The 15,287-nt window shown below is 41.6% G+C and overlaps 1 protein-coding gene across 3 annotated transcripts in view; it reads right to left on the bottom strand.

The window, feature by feature from the left end:
• The window catches only part of atp6v1h (ATPase H+ transporting V1 subunit H), a 128,912-nt gene extending 117,040 nt beyond the window's left edge, over nt 1-11,872 (bottom strand). For all 3 annotated transcript variants that reach the window (XM_060824336.1, XM_060824337.1, XM_060824341.1), the window contains exon 1: nt 11,764-11,872. The gene's annotated coding sequence lies outside the window, so the exon portion shown is untranslated. The remainder of the gene's footprint in view (nt 1-11,763) is intronic.
• Between the last annotated feature and the right edge of the window lie 3,415 nt (nt 11,873-15,287).

Raw genomic sequence — 15,287 nt, 5'->3', positions numbered from 1 at the left:
GCCAAATGGGACTGACTGAACAGATCTAGCAACTCAACTCTGGGCATCCATGGAGGTGCTGTGGGCCATCAACAGGAGCAGAATTATACTCCACAATCCAAATTCTCATGGTCTGGTATATATCCCACTCAACCATTACCATCACGCCAAAGGATCAACTCTGGTTCAGTGGAGAGTGAAGGTGTGGCACCAGGCACACCTGCAGATGAGTCGTCAACCTGGTGAAGCTACCAAACAGGACTACTTGAATGCCAAATAGCATAAACAAGCGATAGACAGAGCTAAGCGATCCCACAACTAACAGATCAGATCAAGTCTGCAAGTCCAGCCACATCAAGTGGTGAATGGTGGACAATTAAACAGCTCACTGGAAGAAGCTCCACAAATATTCCCACCCTCAGTAATGGAAAAGCCCAGTACAATCAGTGCAAAAGACAAGGCTGAAGCATTTGCAGTAATGTTCAGCCAGAAGTGTCGATTGGTTGATCCATCTCAGCCTCCTCCAGTGGTCCCCAGCATTACAGACTCCATGTGATATCAAAAAAGGTTGGCAAAACTGGATATGCAAAGGCAACAGGTCCTGACAACATTCCACAATATTTGTGCTCCAACACTTGCCGCTCCCACAGCCAAGTGCTTCCAGTAGTCACAACACTGGCATCTACCTGACAATGTGCAAAATTGTCCAGGTACACAAAGTAAAAAGAAAGACAAATTCAATCTAGCCAACTACCGCCCCATTAGTCTCCTCTCAATCATCAGTAAAGTGATGGAAAGTGCCATGAAGTGTTCTATCTAGTAGCACCTGTGCAGTAATAACTGTTCAGCAATGCCAGGCTTTGGGTTCCATCAGCACCACTTATCTCCTGACCTCCTCACAGGTATGCTTCAAATGTGGACAAAGATTCCAGAGATAAAGAGAGAGTGACAGCCTTTGAGATTAAGGCTACATTTGACAAAGTGCAGCATCAAGGAGCCATAGCACAATTGGAATCAAATGGTATTGGGGGCAAACTTTCTGGTGGTTGGAGTCATACATAGCACATTGGAACATGGTCAGGGTTGCTGGAAATTAGTCATGTCATCTGCTAGATATCTCTGCAGGAGGTCCTCAGGATAGTGTCCAGGCCCAACCATTTTCAGCTGCTTCATTTAACTCACCCCTCCCCCACACCCCCCCCATTATAAGGGCAGAAGTGAGAATCTCATTTGCAACTCCTCAGATACTGAAGCAGTCCATATTCAAGTGCAACAAGATCTAGACAATATCCTGGTTTAGGCTGACAAGTGGCAAGTAACATTGCCTGGCATTCGTGGCATGATTGTGCATCACCAACCTAACCACTGCCCCTTGACAGTCTGTTTTTTCCACCACCAAGTGGCCCACTATTAACATCTGGGAATTATCACTGACCAAAAACTCAACTGGACTCACCACAAACGCAGTGGCTACAAGAATAGGTCAGAGGGTAGAAATACTGCAGAGAGTAACTTGCCTCCTTACTCCCCAACGCCTGTCTACCATCTACGACACAAGTCAACAGCGTAATGGAATACTCCCCACTTGCCTGGGCAAGAGCAGCTCAATAACACAAGAAGCCTGACACCATCTAGCATGAAGTATCATGCTTGTTTGGCATATCAAAAAGCATCCACTCCCTCCCCCACATAGTACACTGCTACTGAGTGTATCTACAAAAGGCACTGCAGAAATTCACTAATGCATCAGATAGCACCTTCCAAACCCATGACCATTTTCATCTAGAAGGGGATGGGCAGCTGATGCATGGAACACCTCCTCTTTCAAGTTCCCCTCCAAACGACTCACCACCCTGACTTGGAAATTTAATTACTGTTCCTTCACTGTCAGAGTCAAAATCCTGGAATTCCTCCCTAGTGGCATTGTGGGTCAGCCCACAGCCGGTGGACTGCAGCATTTCAATAAACCAGCTCACCAACACCCTCTCAAGAGGGCCAGAAATGGGCAATAAATGCTGGTCAACCAGCAATGCACACTTCTCACATATTAGAAAAAACATTCAAGGTTAAAGTATAATTTATCGTTGCATTCAAGACCTGGGTAAAAGATTTAAGACACACATCCCAAGACATGAAGAGAAAGCAAAAGTGGGAAGTTGCAAATTATTTAAAATCAAAGATATCAGAACTAGTTTGTGTCAAATGGAGAATCCAGTAAGTCAATGTCCAGTTCTGTTAAATGATATGTGCATAATCAGCTTTGTAGGAGATGCAGTTGATTTGCTAACGAACGTAGAAGTTGTAAAATAGGAACTTGCTGACTTCGTGGGTGCAACACAGGCTTTTCTGGAATTAAACAATTTTTGGTGATATCAGCATCAGAGGCATGTGGTGAGCTAAACCTCGGCTGCTTACTGTTTTGGTGTTACCAGAATACTCTAATACTAATCAAAGTTGTATAGTTAAAAGGTGAATGAAACAAACCAGTACATAGCTTCAGGCATGTAGCTGAATGTCTCAAAGTGAAGACTCAAATAGGAAGTGATTTTGTACTCTTGTCAGATACCATTGCAATTTGTAGCAGATAACTGTGGAAACATGCACGTTAAGTCAACAATAACAGGTTTTATAGTCTCCTTTCTTCAGAACTGGCCGAGATAGACTTAATCTACCAGTATATTGAAAAACACAGGACAATGTAGCCCAGAAACAGACCCTTCGGCTCACCATGTCTGTGCTGACCATGATGCTATTCCAAACTGATCACATCTGCCTGTATATATGTTTGACTCAAAGCCTCTTGAACTTTGCTAACATATCCACTTTTGCCACTTTCTTTGGCAGCATATTTTAGGTGCCTACAATCCTATGTAAATAAACCTTTCCTTGTACATCTCCTTTAAAAACTTTTCCATTCTCACCTTAAAGCTACTCCTCCTAGTATTTGATATTTCCACCACGGGAGAGAGACAGACTATCCACCCCTCAATTTTATGTCTAGCAGGTCACCCCTCAGCCTCCAGCGCACTAGCAAAAACAATCCAAGTACGTCCAACCTCTCCTTATAGCTCATACACTTCAATTCATACAACTTCCTCAAACCTTTTCTGCACCCTCTCCAAAGCCTCCACATACTTCCTATGATGTGGCAAACCTAATTGCATATACTACTCCAAATATGGCCTACCTGAAGTTTTATACAGTTGCAACATGACTTTTATACTCAGTGCCCCAAGTAAAAAAGGCGAGCATGCCATAGGCTCAGGTAGCTCAGTGGTTAGCACTGCTGACTTAGTACCAGGGACCCTGGGGTTTGATTCCAGATTTGGGTCACTGTATGGAGTTTGGATATACTCAGTCTGTGTGGATTTACTCCCACAGTCCAAAGTAGTGCAGGTTAGGTAGATTTGCCAAAGTAAATTGTCCATAATGTCCAAGGATATGCAGGCTAGGTAGGTTAGCAATATTAAACGTGTAGTTACAGGGTTGGTCTGGATCTGGGTGGGATGCTCTTTAAAGGGTCAGTGTGGACTTAATGAGTCAAAGAGAATCTCTTCAGTCTGGAGAGAGACCATGCTCCAAACATCATCTTTACTGCAACTCCAAATTTGTGTCATCTGTAGAACCTAAATAGACCATTAACATTTTCATCCAAAATCATTTTGTGTTGCACATACATATTAATGGTGTCTTGTCTGGAATGTTCTTACAATGCAAGCAGTGCCACATTTCAGAAAGTGATGAGTTTTCATTGATTTGGTAATTAGTAGAAACCATCAACTTGCTCATTGTGATCAATAGCAGCCAATTCAAAATCTGGTAAATGCCCATTTTTGAAGAATTTAACCAATTAAATGTTTTAAGAAATCAAGATTTCTATTTCATATTCTGGATGTTACAGCAAGCCAATAATGATCAAGATCTATAGAAGCTAAAAGAAAAGAGATCCTTTCTAGTTTACTCTACATAATCTTACACTGTAGGATCTTGGTTCTCCATGGCCCTTCATCAAGAATTTAAAAGTTGTTAGTTGAATACAATCTATTCTACCAATCCATTCCTTGGTCTCCATCGCTCTCTCCAGCACCTTCAGCATATGTACAGCCTTTTCCTGGCTATCAGTTCTGAAGGTAGATCGGTGGTCTCAAAACTAGCGCCACAGATACTGTCAGACCTCCTGAGATTCTCCAACAATTTCTGTTTTTGTTTCAGTCTCAGGTTTGTTCATAATAACAGTACATGCCATAAGACCACTTCAATCTTTTGAAGTCTGGCTTTTCACTACCAAACTCCATCAGTAGAATACTTAACTTTTGCATAATTAGGTTAACTAAATGATTTCAGAAAAAGAATTAAAAACTAGCATATTAATTGTGAAGTTCTTACTAGCAATACATCTTATTGACTAGAATTTTTTTCTTCACTATTCAAAAGAATTTGAACTTCAGAAATTACAAGAATCTGGCAATAACAATCAGCATTTATGATTACATATTATTTAACTTTATTTAGCAAAATGAAGTACAAATCAAAAGGGACAAAAGTCAATGTACATCATGCATTGTTATCACAAGATTTTTCAATAACATTAGCTTCATTTCTTCTCCAAGACCAGACTATCCAAGGCTCCCAAAGTCTGCTGCCAAACAACTGCTGCTTGGCTGGTACAATTTAGAATTTCATCACCTGCTGCTGAATTTCATCAATCTCTAATCTATCTCACCTGCATTAAGCAAAAAGTTGCCTACAGGCTTCCTTCACCACACGCAGCAGCACTGAGCTATCAAAGGATTTCCAAGGACTTTTTTAGCCCTAACCTTCTTCCATGGTGTGAAGATACCAATCCCTGGGGCTTCTCCTGAAAATCAAAACATGTGAAATCTGCTAACAACTAGTTAGTTCTTTTGCTTCACTATTCAGTTCTAAACTGCAACTAACTTCCTCAAACACAAAGCTAAATTGAAACCAAAGAAGCTAAAGCTCCACCAATCTCTAATATTTTCAGTTTAAATAAGAACAATTACAAGTTACGAGAGCAGAGCTACTGAAAGTAAACTGGCAAATTACGTCAAATGCGGTGACCAACACTGAAGAGAATATTTCAGAAAGCATAGAATAGGCATAATCACAAGAAAGAAGAATTCTAAGGAGCAGATCTTCCATCTGTGGTTACTTAAAAAGTGTTAAATATGATTTCAATCTTAAAAATAAAGCATAATATTGCTCAAAGTTGACTGGCATGTCAGATGATTGAACAGAATGTTTTTTTAAAAACAATGAATGCATAAGGATTAATACGGGAGGAAATATTAGAAACAAAGTTAGCCAGAAATGTAAAAAGATAGTAAGAGTATACATAGGTTTCTTCTAATTAACTGAACAAACTTTGATCCTATGGAAAGCCTGCGGAATTCATAATGGAAAAATAAGGAGATGACAGATGAACTGAACAGGTATTTTGCATTAATCTTCACTACAAAAATTGACATAACATTTCAGGAAGAGCAGTAAAGGCAGGAAACTGAAGGGAGGGAGGAAGTCAAGAACATTACAATCACCAGAAAGTGATATTAAGCAAACTGTTGCATCTCTAGTCTGTTAACTGCCCAGGTACTGATGAATTTCATCCTAAGGTCCTTAAAAGTGGTGGCTAGTAAAACAGTTCATGCATTGGTATTAATTTTCCAATATTTCCTAGATTTAAGAAATGTTGTATTTATTCAAAGAGGGATGTAGGCAGGAGGCAAGAAATTACAAACCAAGTTGCTTAGCTTCTGTCACAGAGAACACATTAGAACCATAACATTGGGGATATAATTGCGAAGCACTTACAGCAAAGTAGAAATTGGCACCAATGCTTTCAAAAAAAAAAGCTCATCCATTGAAGAAAAATATTGAAGATGGACAGGTGTTTATTCACACGGGGTCATGAATCTTTGGAATATTCTTCCAGAAAAAGGTGGTAGAAGCAGTACCTGTAAATATTTTTTCAAGGCCAGAAATAAATTAATACACAAGGAGGGGTGAAAGATTCTCAGTGGAAGGTGGGCATATGGAATAATCAGATCAATCATGATCTTATCAAACAGCAAAGCAGGCTTAACGGGTCAAGTGGCCTATTTTTGGCACATGACAACACAGCCTGTTCCAGGCTGTCCTTAACCTGGCCTTTAGCAATGACTGAAAGCTCTTAAGGTAGTCCTGAAGTACTGAGAGCCAAACACTGCACACATTTCGAGCCACTGTTTGATAGTATAATCACTTTTTTTTAAAAAAAGGGCAACTTTCTGAACTATTTGCTTTAGCTGTTCTGACAATCACAAAAGTCCAATATTTTAATTGTTTGTACGGGTGCTACCTTCCCAGGTGTTAAAGCAAAAAAAAAGTCCCAACCTTTTAAAGTGCACTGGACCTCAATGTGCAATTGCATTTATCCTATTTTTACTCTAACATTTGGAAAGATTTATACTAAAACACATGAATCATAGATATTTGCAATACAGCTAATGCAACCGTATAGCCACCACAGTCAGACTGAAGTTTATAAACACCGGGGGAAAAAAAAATGCCAGTACAAACTGGGTGATGAATTATGCTCAACATACAAACATCTTGCACTGTATTAAATGGGAGTTTCTTTCTCTTTGTAGACAGCATAATAGCATTGAACACGAGAGGAAATGATATCAAAGTCGTTGAAGAAACTTTTGAGACTATTGCTGCGTACTAAAAATTGCTGACAAGCCAGAGATGTAGCTACTATACCAATTGAACACCATTTATAAATTTTAGCAATAAAGCATATGCAAAGTATTGCTTTGTTCTTCATAAATTGCATATATTATTAACGTGACAGTTGTAACTCAGTTGCCAGCTCTCATCTGATTCAAGTTTATGGATTCAAGTTCAATTTCAGGACTTTCTGCGCAGAAATAAAAGCTAGGCATTAATGCAACACTAGTGGTAGTCTTTTGGATGAAAAACATATTTGCCTCAAGAAAATATGCAAGACCAAATAGCATTATTTTGGACAAGAGTGGGGAAATCCCAAATCTCGTCCAATTTAATTCCTCATTCCTCAGTGTTCATTATGTTGCTTGTGGAAGCTTTCATGCAAATTGGTCTACCCTACGATTACTTTAAGGACATTCATTCATTTATTACAACACATTTTGGAATGCCTTGTGATGCTATTGTCTAAACAGAATTCTTGTCATATTGTTATTTACTGGGAGATTTTCTAGTTATTTTTCTAAACCAAAGTTTAGGACTCTAGCCTAGCCTTCTCACACACAGTATACCTAAATGCAGTTTATAGGTTCTAAATTTCAGCAATTTTTTAAACAATATACAGACTTACACAGTTTTGCATTCAGAATACAACTAGACAATGTCTGCCCATTGTCATATTGGAGAAGGTAATATTTGGTGGGGTTTGCTTTCTTCAGCTAAAATGAAGTCATTATTGAGATTGGTTAACCATGAATAATCCCTTCACTACAACATTGGTGGTGTTGCCACAGTGATTAATGTTTCATTAGTGTTATATACTATTTTAGATAACTAACAACAAACACAAGAGACTGATGCACACTTTTCCTCTTGCCATTTAATCAACAGATGCACAAAAAGAATAATGTCCAGAATCAATCTCGTGAACTTTCTCTGAATCGCCTCCAGTGCAACCCTTCTCAAGTAAGAGAACCAGAACTTTCACAGTACTCCAGGTGTGGTCTCACTCATGGTTTATGTAATTGCAACACCATTTCTGTAAGTTTATTACTATAGCTATGAATGCCAAAATTCAGATCAGTTTTATTAGCTGCTGTACCTGCATACTAGTTCCTTTTGCAATACATACTTGAACACACCCTGATCCTTTTACACCAAAGCACTCTGAAGTTTCTCTCTGTTTTAGATAATAAGTTGCCTTTCTATTGCTGTACAACGGATAACTTCACATTTAGCAATGTTAAACTTCATCTGCCAATTTTTGGCCCATTCATCTAATCTATTCACATCCATTTGTAAATTTCTTATTTCTTCATTGCAATTTACTTTCCCACCTATTTTAGTTCCATCAGTAAATACAGTACTTTTTGTGCCTGCGTCTAAAAATCGTTAGATTATAGATTGTAAATAGTTGTGGTCCTGAGGATCGTGTCACACCATTAGTTGCATATTGCTGGCTGGAAAAATGCTCTCTGCTTTCTGTTGGTTAGCCAATTTACTATCCAAGCTAACAAATCACTTATAACACCATAAGATATTAGTTTGTGAATTAATATTATCAAACACATGCATTATACCCTGATAATTCTCAATTACATACCTCAGCAAAAAGCAACTGCATAACCTGCATTTGTAATAGACCACACTTAACTAATACTGAATATTAGTTAAAATAACATATACAATTCTCAGCACTCGTATTAGGGATGCTGGAGTTCTTGAGGGACCAAAAAAAAGCCTTACTATGAAGAAAGGCTAGAAATATGCAAATTAAATGCTGTGCAATTAGGTATAGGTTTCCTTTTTGGAGGACCACAATGGAACCATTCTAGCATTAATATTATTAAGCAATTTTACCCATACCAGTTACAATCAGTTATTTCAGAGAAAAAAAAAATAACTGGTGACCTTATTCAAAGAATAAGACAGTAGCGTTGTCAAAACACCATAAGATATTTTGGCTCAACAGAAGGTGGGTTGAAGCAAGCTAAGAGAAGTAAAAACACAAGCAGCCCAGTGAGTACAAGCCTGGACTGGCATTCAAGGCAAGAAGAAAATAAATTGGAGCCCTGGTAAGTGCAGAGTCCAAACTGATACAAGAAACCTTTAGCCCATCATAGCCAAACCAGCTCCTCAAACAAGTGTCATTACTTATGACAATCTCCAGCTTTCGTCCATATCCATGCACTATTTCTGTCCAATGCCCACTTGAATACCTCAACTGAACCTGCCTACATCATGCCAGCATCTGATTGCACATTCCACATCTATTCAATGTTTTCACACATCACTTTAATCTTTGTCCTCTTGCTCTTGTGGGGAAGGCAATAAGGTTCAGTCTGTTTCTAACATCGACAGGGGAGACTGGGCCCAGACTAGTGTAGGAAGCCTAGACCAGTCTGCTATTCACTGTAACCAGGCGATGGGGCATAGACTGGTACACTTCTTCCGCCACGTCCGCCTCCGAGCTTACTTTCACAATCAGGACTCCCGCCCACCTTCCGAGGACACCTTCGCCCACATTGCATCCACCTGGACACCCCGCGCTGGCCTATTACCTGCCCTCGACTTCTTCATTTCCAACTGCCGCTGGGACATTAACCGCCTCAACCTGTCTACCCCGCTTCCCCACTCCAACCTCTCACCCTCACAACGCACAGCCCTCCAATCCCAACCTCACCATCAAGCCAGCAGATAAAGGGGATGCAGTGGTAATCTGGCACACTGACTTCTACACCGCTGAAGCCAAATGCCAACTTGAGGACACCTCTTCCTACCGCCCCCTCAACCATGACCCCACCCCCCCGTCACCAAACCATCATCGCCCAGACCATACAGAAGCTCATCACCTCAGGAAATCTCCCACCCACAGCTTCCAACCTCATAGTCCGGGAACCCCGCACTGCCTGGTTCTACTTCCTTCCCAAGATCCACAAGCCTGACCACCCTGGCCGACCCATTGTCTCGGCATGCTCCTGCTTCACTGAACTCATCTCTACCTACCTCGACACTGTCCTATTGCCCCTAGTCCAGGAACTCCCCACATACGTTCGAGACACCACCCACACCCTCCACCTCCTCCAAGACTTCCATTTCCCCGGCCCCCAATGCCTCATTTCACCATGGATATCCAATCTCTCTACACCTCCATCTGCCATGACCAGGGCCTCCAAGCGCTCTGCTTTTTCCTCTCCAGACGTCCCCAACAGTACCCTTCCACCGACAAACTCATTTGTTTGGCCAAACTGGTCCTCACCTTTAACAATTTCTCATTTGAATCCTCCCACTTCCTCCAAACCATGGGCACACGTATGGGCCCCAGCTATGTCTGCCTCTTTGTTGGGTATGTAGAACAGTCGATCTTCCATAATTACACCAGCACCACTCCCCAACTCTTCCTCCTCTACAGTGATGACCGCATTGGCGCCACCTCATGCTCCCGCAAGGAGGTTGAGCAATTCATCAACTTCACCAACACATTTCAGCCTGACCTCAAATTTACCTGGACCATCTCTGACACGTTCCTCCCCTTCCTGGACTTCTCCATCTCCATTAATAACGACCGACTTGACACTGACATTTTTTACAAACCCACCGACCCACACAGCTACCTGGATTACACCTTTTACAACCCTACCTCTTGCAAAAATGCTATCCCATATTCCTAATTCCTCCGCCTCAGACATATTTGTTCCCAGGACCAGTTCCACCACAGAACATACCAGATGGCCTCCTTCTTTAGAGACCGCAATTTCCCTGCACACCAACGCATCTCGTCCACATCCCACATCTCCGTCCTCAGACCCAATCCCTCCAACCGTAACAAGGATAGTACCCCCCTGGTGCTCACCTTCCACCCTACCAACCTACGCATAAACCAAATCATCCACCAACATTTCCGCCACCTCCAAAAAGACCCCACTACCAGGGATATATTTCCCTCCCCACCCCTTTCCGCCTTCCGCAAAGACTGTTCCCTCCATGACTACCTGGTCAGGTCCACGTTACCCCCCACCCTCCCATCCTGGCACCTTCCCCTACCACTGCAGGAACTGTAAAACCTGCGCCCACACCTACTCCCTCACCTCCATCAAAGGGTCTAAAGGAGCCTTCCACATCCATCAAAGTTTTACCTGCACATCCACTAATATAATTTATAGAATCCATTGCTCCCAATGCAGTCTCCTCTACATTGGGGAGACTGGACGCCTCCTAGCAGAGCGCTTTAGGGACCATCTCCGGGACACCCGCACCAATCAACCACATCGCCCCGTGGCCCAACATTTCAACTCCCCCTCCCACTCTGCCGAGGACATGGAGGCCCTGGGCCTCATTCACCACTCCCTCCCTCCTTCAGACACCTGGAGGAAGGAGGCCTCATCTTCCGCCTCAGAACACTTCAACCCCAGGGCATCAATGTGGACTTTAACAGTTTCCTCATTTCCCCTTCCCCCATCTCACCCTAGTCCCAAACTTCCAGCTCAGCACTTTCCCATGACTTGTCCTACCTGCCTATCTTCTTTTCCACCTGTCCACTCCACCCCACCCCTGTCCTATCACCTCTTTCTTCCCCCCCCCCTCCATTGTATTCTATGCTATTTTCTCCCCACCTCCAGCTTATCTCTCCACGCTTCAGGCTCTCTGCTTTTATTCCTGATGAAGGGCTTTTGCCCAAAACATCGATTTTACTGCTCCTCAGATGCTGCCTGGACTGCTGTGCTCTTCCAGCACCACTAATCCAGAACATAGACTGGTACACACCCACACAGACATGGGCTGGGGGGGGGGGGGGGGGGGGGGTGGAGATGAAACTTCAGCTGATACAGACAACAGGGCCTGAGGTTGGGGCAGCAAGGTCTGGGCTGGTACATGTACTATCCGGTGGTGGGGTGATAGGTCCCAGGCTTGTACAGGCACTGGCAATGGTGGGGGATATGGGACACAGGCACTGACACGGGTTGTAATTATTAGGCCCAGCCTCATACAGACACTAACAGCCGCTATATCATTAATAACAAGCCGCGCGGAAGTGGATAGGGGCTGGTTACACACCGAGAACGAGCAGCTGCTCCAACATCGATCGGTGAAGGTGAAGGCGAATGCCTCCGACACAACCTCCCACAGCAGCAGATGGGAAAACCTCCGAACGTACCGCGGTCATGTGAAAGGTCATGTGATATATCACGTGACCCTGCCGTTCTCTAAGGGGCTGGTTCTGAGGGAGGATCCCTGGACGTGACCATGTTAACGGTGTTTTCTCTGCAGATGCTGTCAGAGTGCTGGGCTTTCCAACAATTTATGTTGTTTGTTTTCGATCTCCAGAAACCGCAGCTCTTTGTTTTATGTTGTGTACCGTGGATCTATATTCTCGTAATTTGTCAAGTTATTTTAACTGTTCCTTACAGACCCATTCATCCGGTTGTTTACAGATGGCGATGCCACATATTGTCCAATCCGCGGGACCAGAAATAGTGGTCGCTGCTTTAAGGTTTTTTTTGCAAGGATGCCACTAATGGAGTCACCCCAGTGTGGCTGATTAGTTCATAGTGAGGCCATTCAGCAGACCATATCTATGGGAATCCGTGAAATAAAAAGGCACTTAGTTGGTACATCCTTGCTGTTTCCTTGAACATTTTTATTTCACTTACAGGTATTTCAGCTTTTTGAGCACCATTGAATCTGCAATTCCATCATCCTTTCAGGCAGCGCTTTCCATCAATAGCTTAAGGAATAGTAATAATGTATTGCTACAGATTAATGATTGTCTAAAAGAGCAGTAAACAAAAAGTAGGAAACTAGGCCATTCTCACATTGTCCGCATGGAGGGTGTCTGAAGAATCAGTACTTGGGTACCAGATGTTCACAATATATATCAATGATTTGGAGATGGGGATAAAGTAATATTTCCAAATTTGTCAATAACACCAAAGTAAGTGGAAAGAGATTCTGGGGAAGATTCTGTCCACCAGGCCTGTCTTGCCATTCAATATGATCATAGCTAATCAAAGACTTCCATGTCCTTTATCCAGCCCATTTCTCTGTACACCATCAGTTATCAGAAATCTATCAAGCTCTACCTAAACCATATTAAAAGACTGAGCTCCCCCAGATCCCTCTGAGTTAAAAGAAATTCTCATTTAAGACCTCAGTGGCTCCCCACCCCCCAACTTTTAAATTGTGTTGCCTGGACTCTCTAAACTAGAGAAACATTTTGCTTGTATCATCTATCTTTTCCATTATTTTGTAAGCTTCTAGAAAACACAGGCCAAGTTACCCAATCTCTGAATAGAACAGCCCCACCATTCCCAGAAACAAATCTGGTGAAGTTTGTTGTACTTCCTCTGAAAGAATAATATTTTTCCTGACATGAGTTGACCAAAACTGCAAACAATACTTCAATTGCAGTCTTATGACATGGGGTAAACCCTCCAGCTTAATTTAAACCAGCAACACAGAAAAGATTTATCCTGTGCAGTAATCTGTGGAAATTTGAGAGGCCAAGTAAAAATTAACAACTTTATTTCTTAAAGTATAACAGAATAATTAACTAACAACTATTTACAACTCCTTCCTCTGACCAGTCTTTTATCTTCCCTTCTATAATACTAATCCAATAAAACACCCCGATTAAGAATTACCAAAAATTCAAGTTTTTAAAACCAGCCAGCTGTCAAATCTTCTATTTGGATCTTGCTGTGACTTCTTCTTTGGGATTATGCTGCACAGGTCACAGATCGCTAAAGTTACCTTTAAGAGAGCGTTTTTTGGGCAGTCTCTACCTGCTGGTGGCATGGCAGTTCTCCTCCCAACTGTTCAATTTTTCCTGGTCTTATACCACCTCCCCCCCCCCCCCCCCCCCCCCCCCGAGCCATTGGCTTTTAAGATTGTCAATATACTAAATTCAAACCTGATTAGAATTTGGTATTTTTCAGGGTATAATTTAAATTGATAGGCCTAATTCAAATCTCTTTTTGTCTCTAGGCAACCAGCCACACTAACTGCTAGACCACATGCTACAGGTAGTTCTGATAGCTTTTAACTTTATTAAAGGTCCAGTACACCCACACCTTCATAACAAATCTAACCAAGCTTTGATAAAATTTAAGCAAGACTTCATTACTACTGTACTTCAATCCTCTTGCAATAAAGGCTAATATTCCATTAGCCTTCCTAATAACTTACATGTTAGTCCTCAATGAATTAGTGACACCTAAGTCTCTTTGCACACCGCCTTTTACCAGTCTTACAATTTAAGAAATATTCTGCTGTTATGAAGATGTGGGTGAACGATACCTTTAAAGAGAGTTAAAAGCTGTGACAGTACCAAGTGTTCTCAATAAGACACAACGTAACATGTGCTCCAGCTACTGGAGTAGCTGGTTGCCTGGAAATGACAAAAACAGATTCAAATTAGGCCAATCAGTTTAAATTATTTCCCGAAAAGGTACCAATTTCCAATCAACTTTGAATACAGTATATTGACAGTCGTAAAAGCCAATGACACAATCCAATGTTCTGGGGTATAAGACAGTGGGGGGGGGGGGGAGGAAATTAACAGTTTGGAGGAGAACTGCCAAGCCCAAGAGGGTAAAAGACTGCCTGAAAAATAGTTCTCTTAAAGGCACCTTTTTCAATCAGTAACCTGTGAAGCAGAATCCCTAAGAAGTAGAAAAGAAGATACTGGAAGATCCAAATAGAAGAACCAAAAGCTGGCTGGTTTTGAGATAGGAAGTGTTGTTTTGTAAATCTTAATTGGGAGTTTTATCGGATTAATATTATAGGAGGGAAGGTAAAAGACAGGGTAGAGTAAGGACTTGTGAATAATTGTTAGTTAATTATTCTCTGTCATACTTTAAGAAATAAAGTTGTTATTTTTTACTTTAAATAGTTCTTGGCCACTCAAATCTTTACAGATTACTGCATGGGATAAATCTTTTCTGTGTTGCTGGTTTTAAATTAAGCAGGAGAGTTTACCCAATGCCGTGATAGTTTGGGGGCTCAGGTCAATGATCTGAACTGGCTTGGACAGTTTTGAATAGAGTTTGGGTACAAAAAAAATCCCAGATTTAAACGCTTGCAGGTTAATGTCCTAAATCTTTAAACAAAACATAGGTGAGATAATTTGTTTAATTTCGCTGACTTGTGGTTGATTAAATTAAAAGTGGGAGAAATGGCTCCTAAAATTGCTAAAGAGGTTCTGGGATTTGAAGATGATTCCTGAATTTGCCAAGAAAATTTAGAAGGAAACAAAAAGGCCATACCACAAGAATTAGCAAATAAATTACATTTGGGTTTAACCAAGGACAAAAGTAAGGCTGAAGTTGTAAAGGGGTTACTCAAACACTTAGGTGTGTCAAAGAAACAGACAAGTGCAATAGAGGTAGAAAACTTAAATTGCAATTGAGGAAAATGGAGATGGAACTGTACTCCTACTTGAAGATGAGGATGGGATTGAACTGCCAGTTGGTTACTTTTCGAAGAAGATCAATATCCACCAGCGGAAATACTTCACAAGCGAAAAGGAACAATTGAGTTTGGTACTGGCCTTACAACATTTTAATGTGTATGTCATGAAC

Source organism: Hemiscyllium ocellatum, chromosome 4, assembly GCF_020745735.1.
Source record: "Hemiscyllium ocellatum isolate sHemOce1 chromosome 4, sHemOce1.pat.X.cur, whole genome shotgun sequence".
Classification (NCBI taxonomy): Eukaryota; Metazoa; Chordata; class Chondrichthyes; order Orectolobiformes; family Hemiscylliidae; genus Hemiscyllium; species Hemiscyllium ocellatum.
Note: the sequence above shows the minus strand (reverse complement) of the source record. Positions and strands in the feature narration are given on the sequence as shown.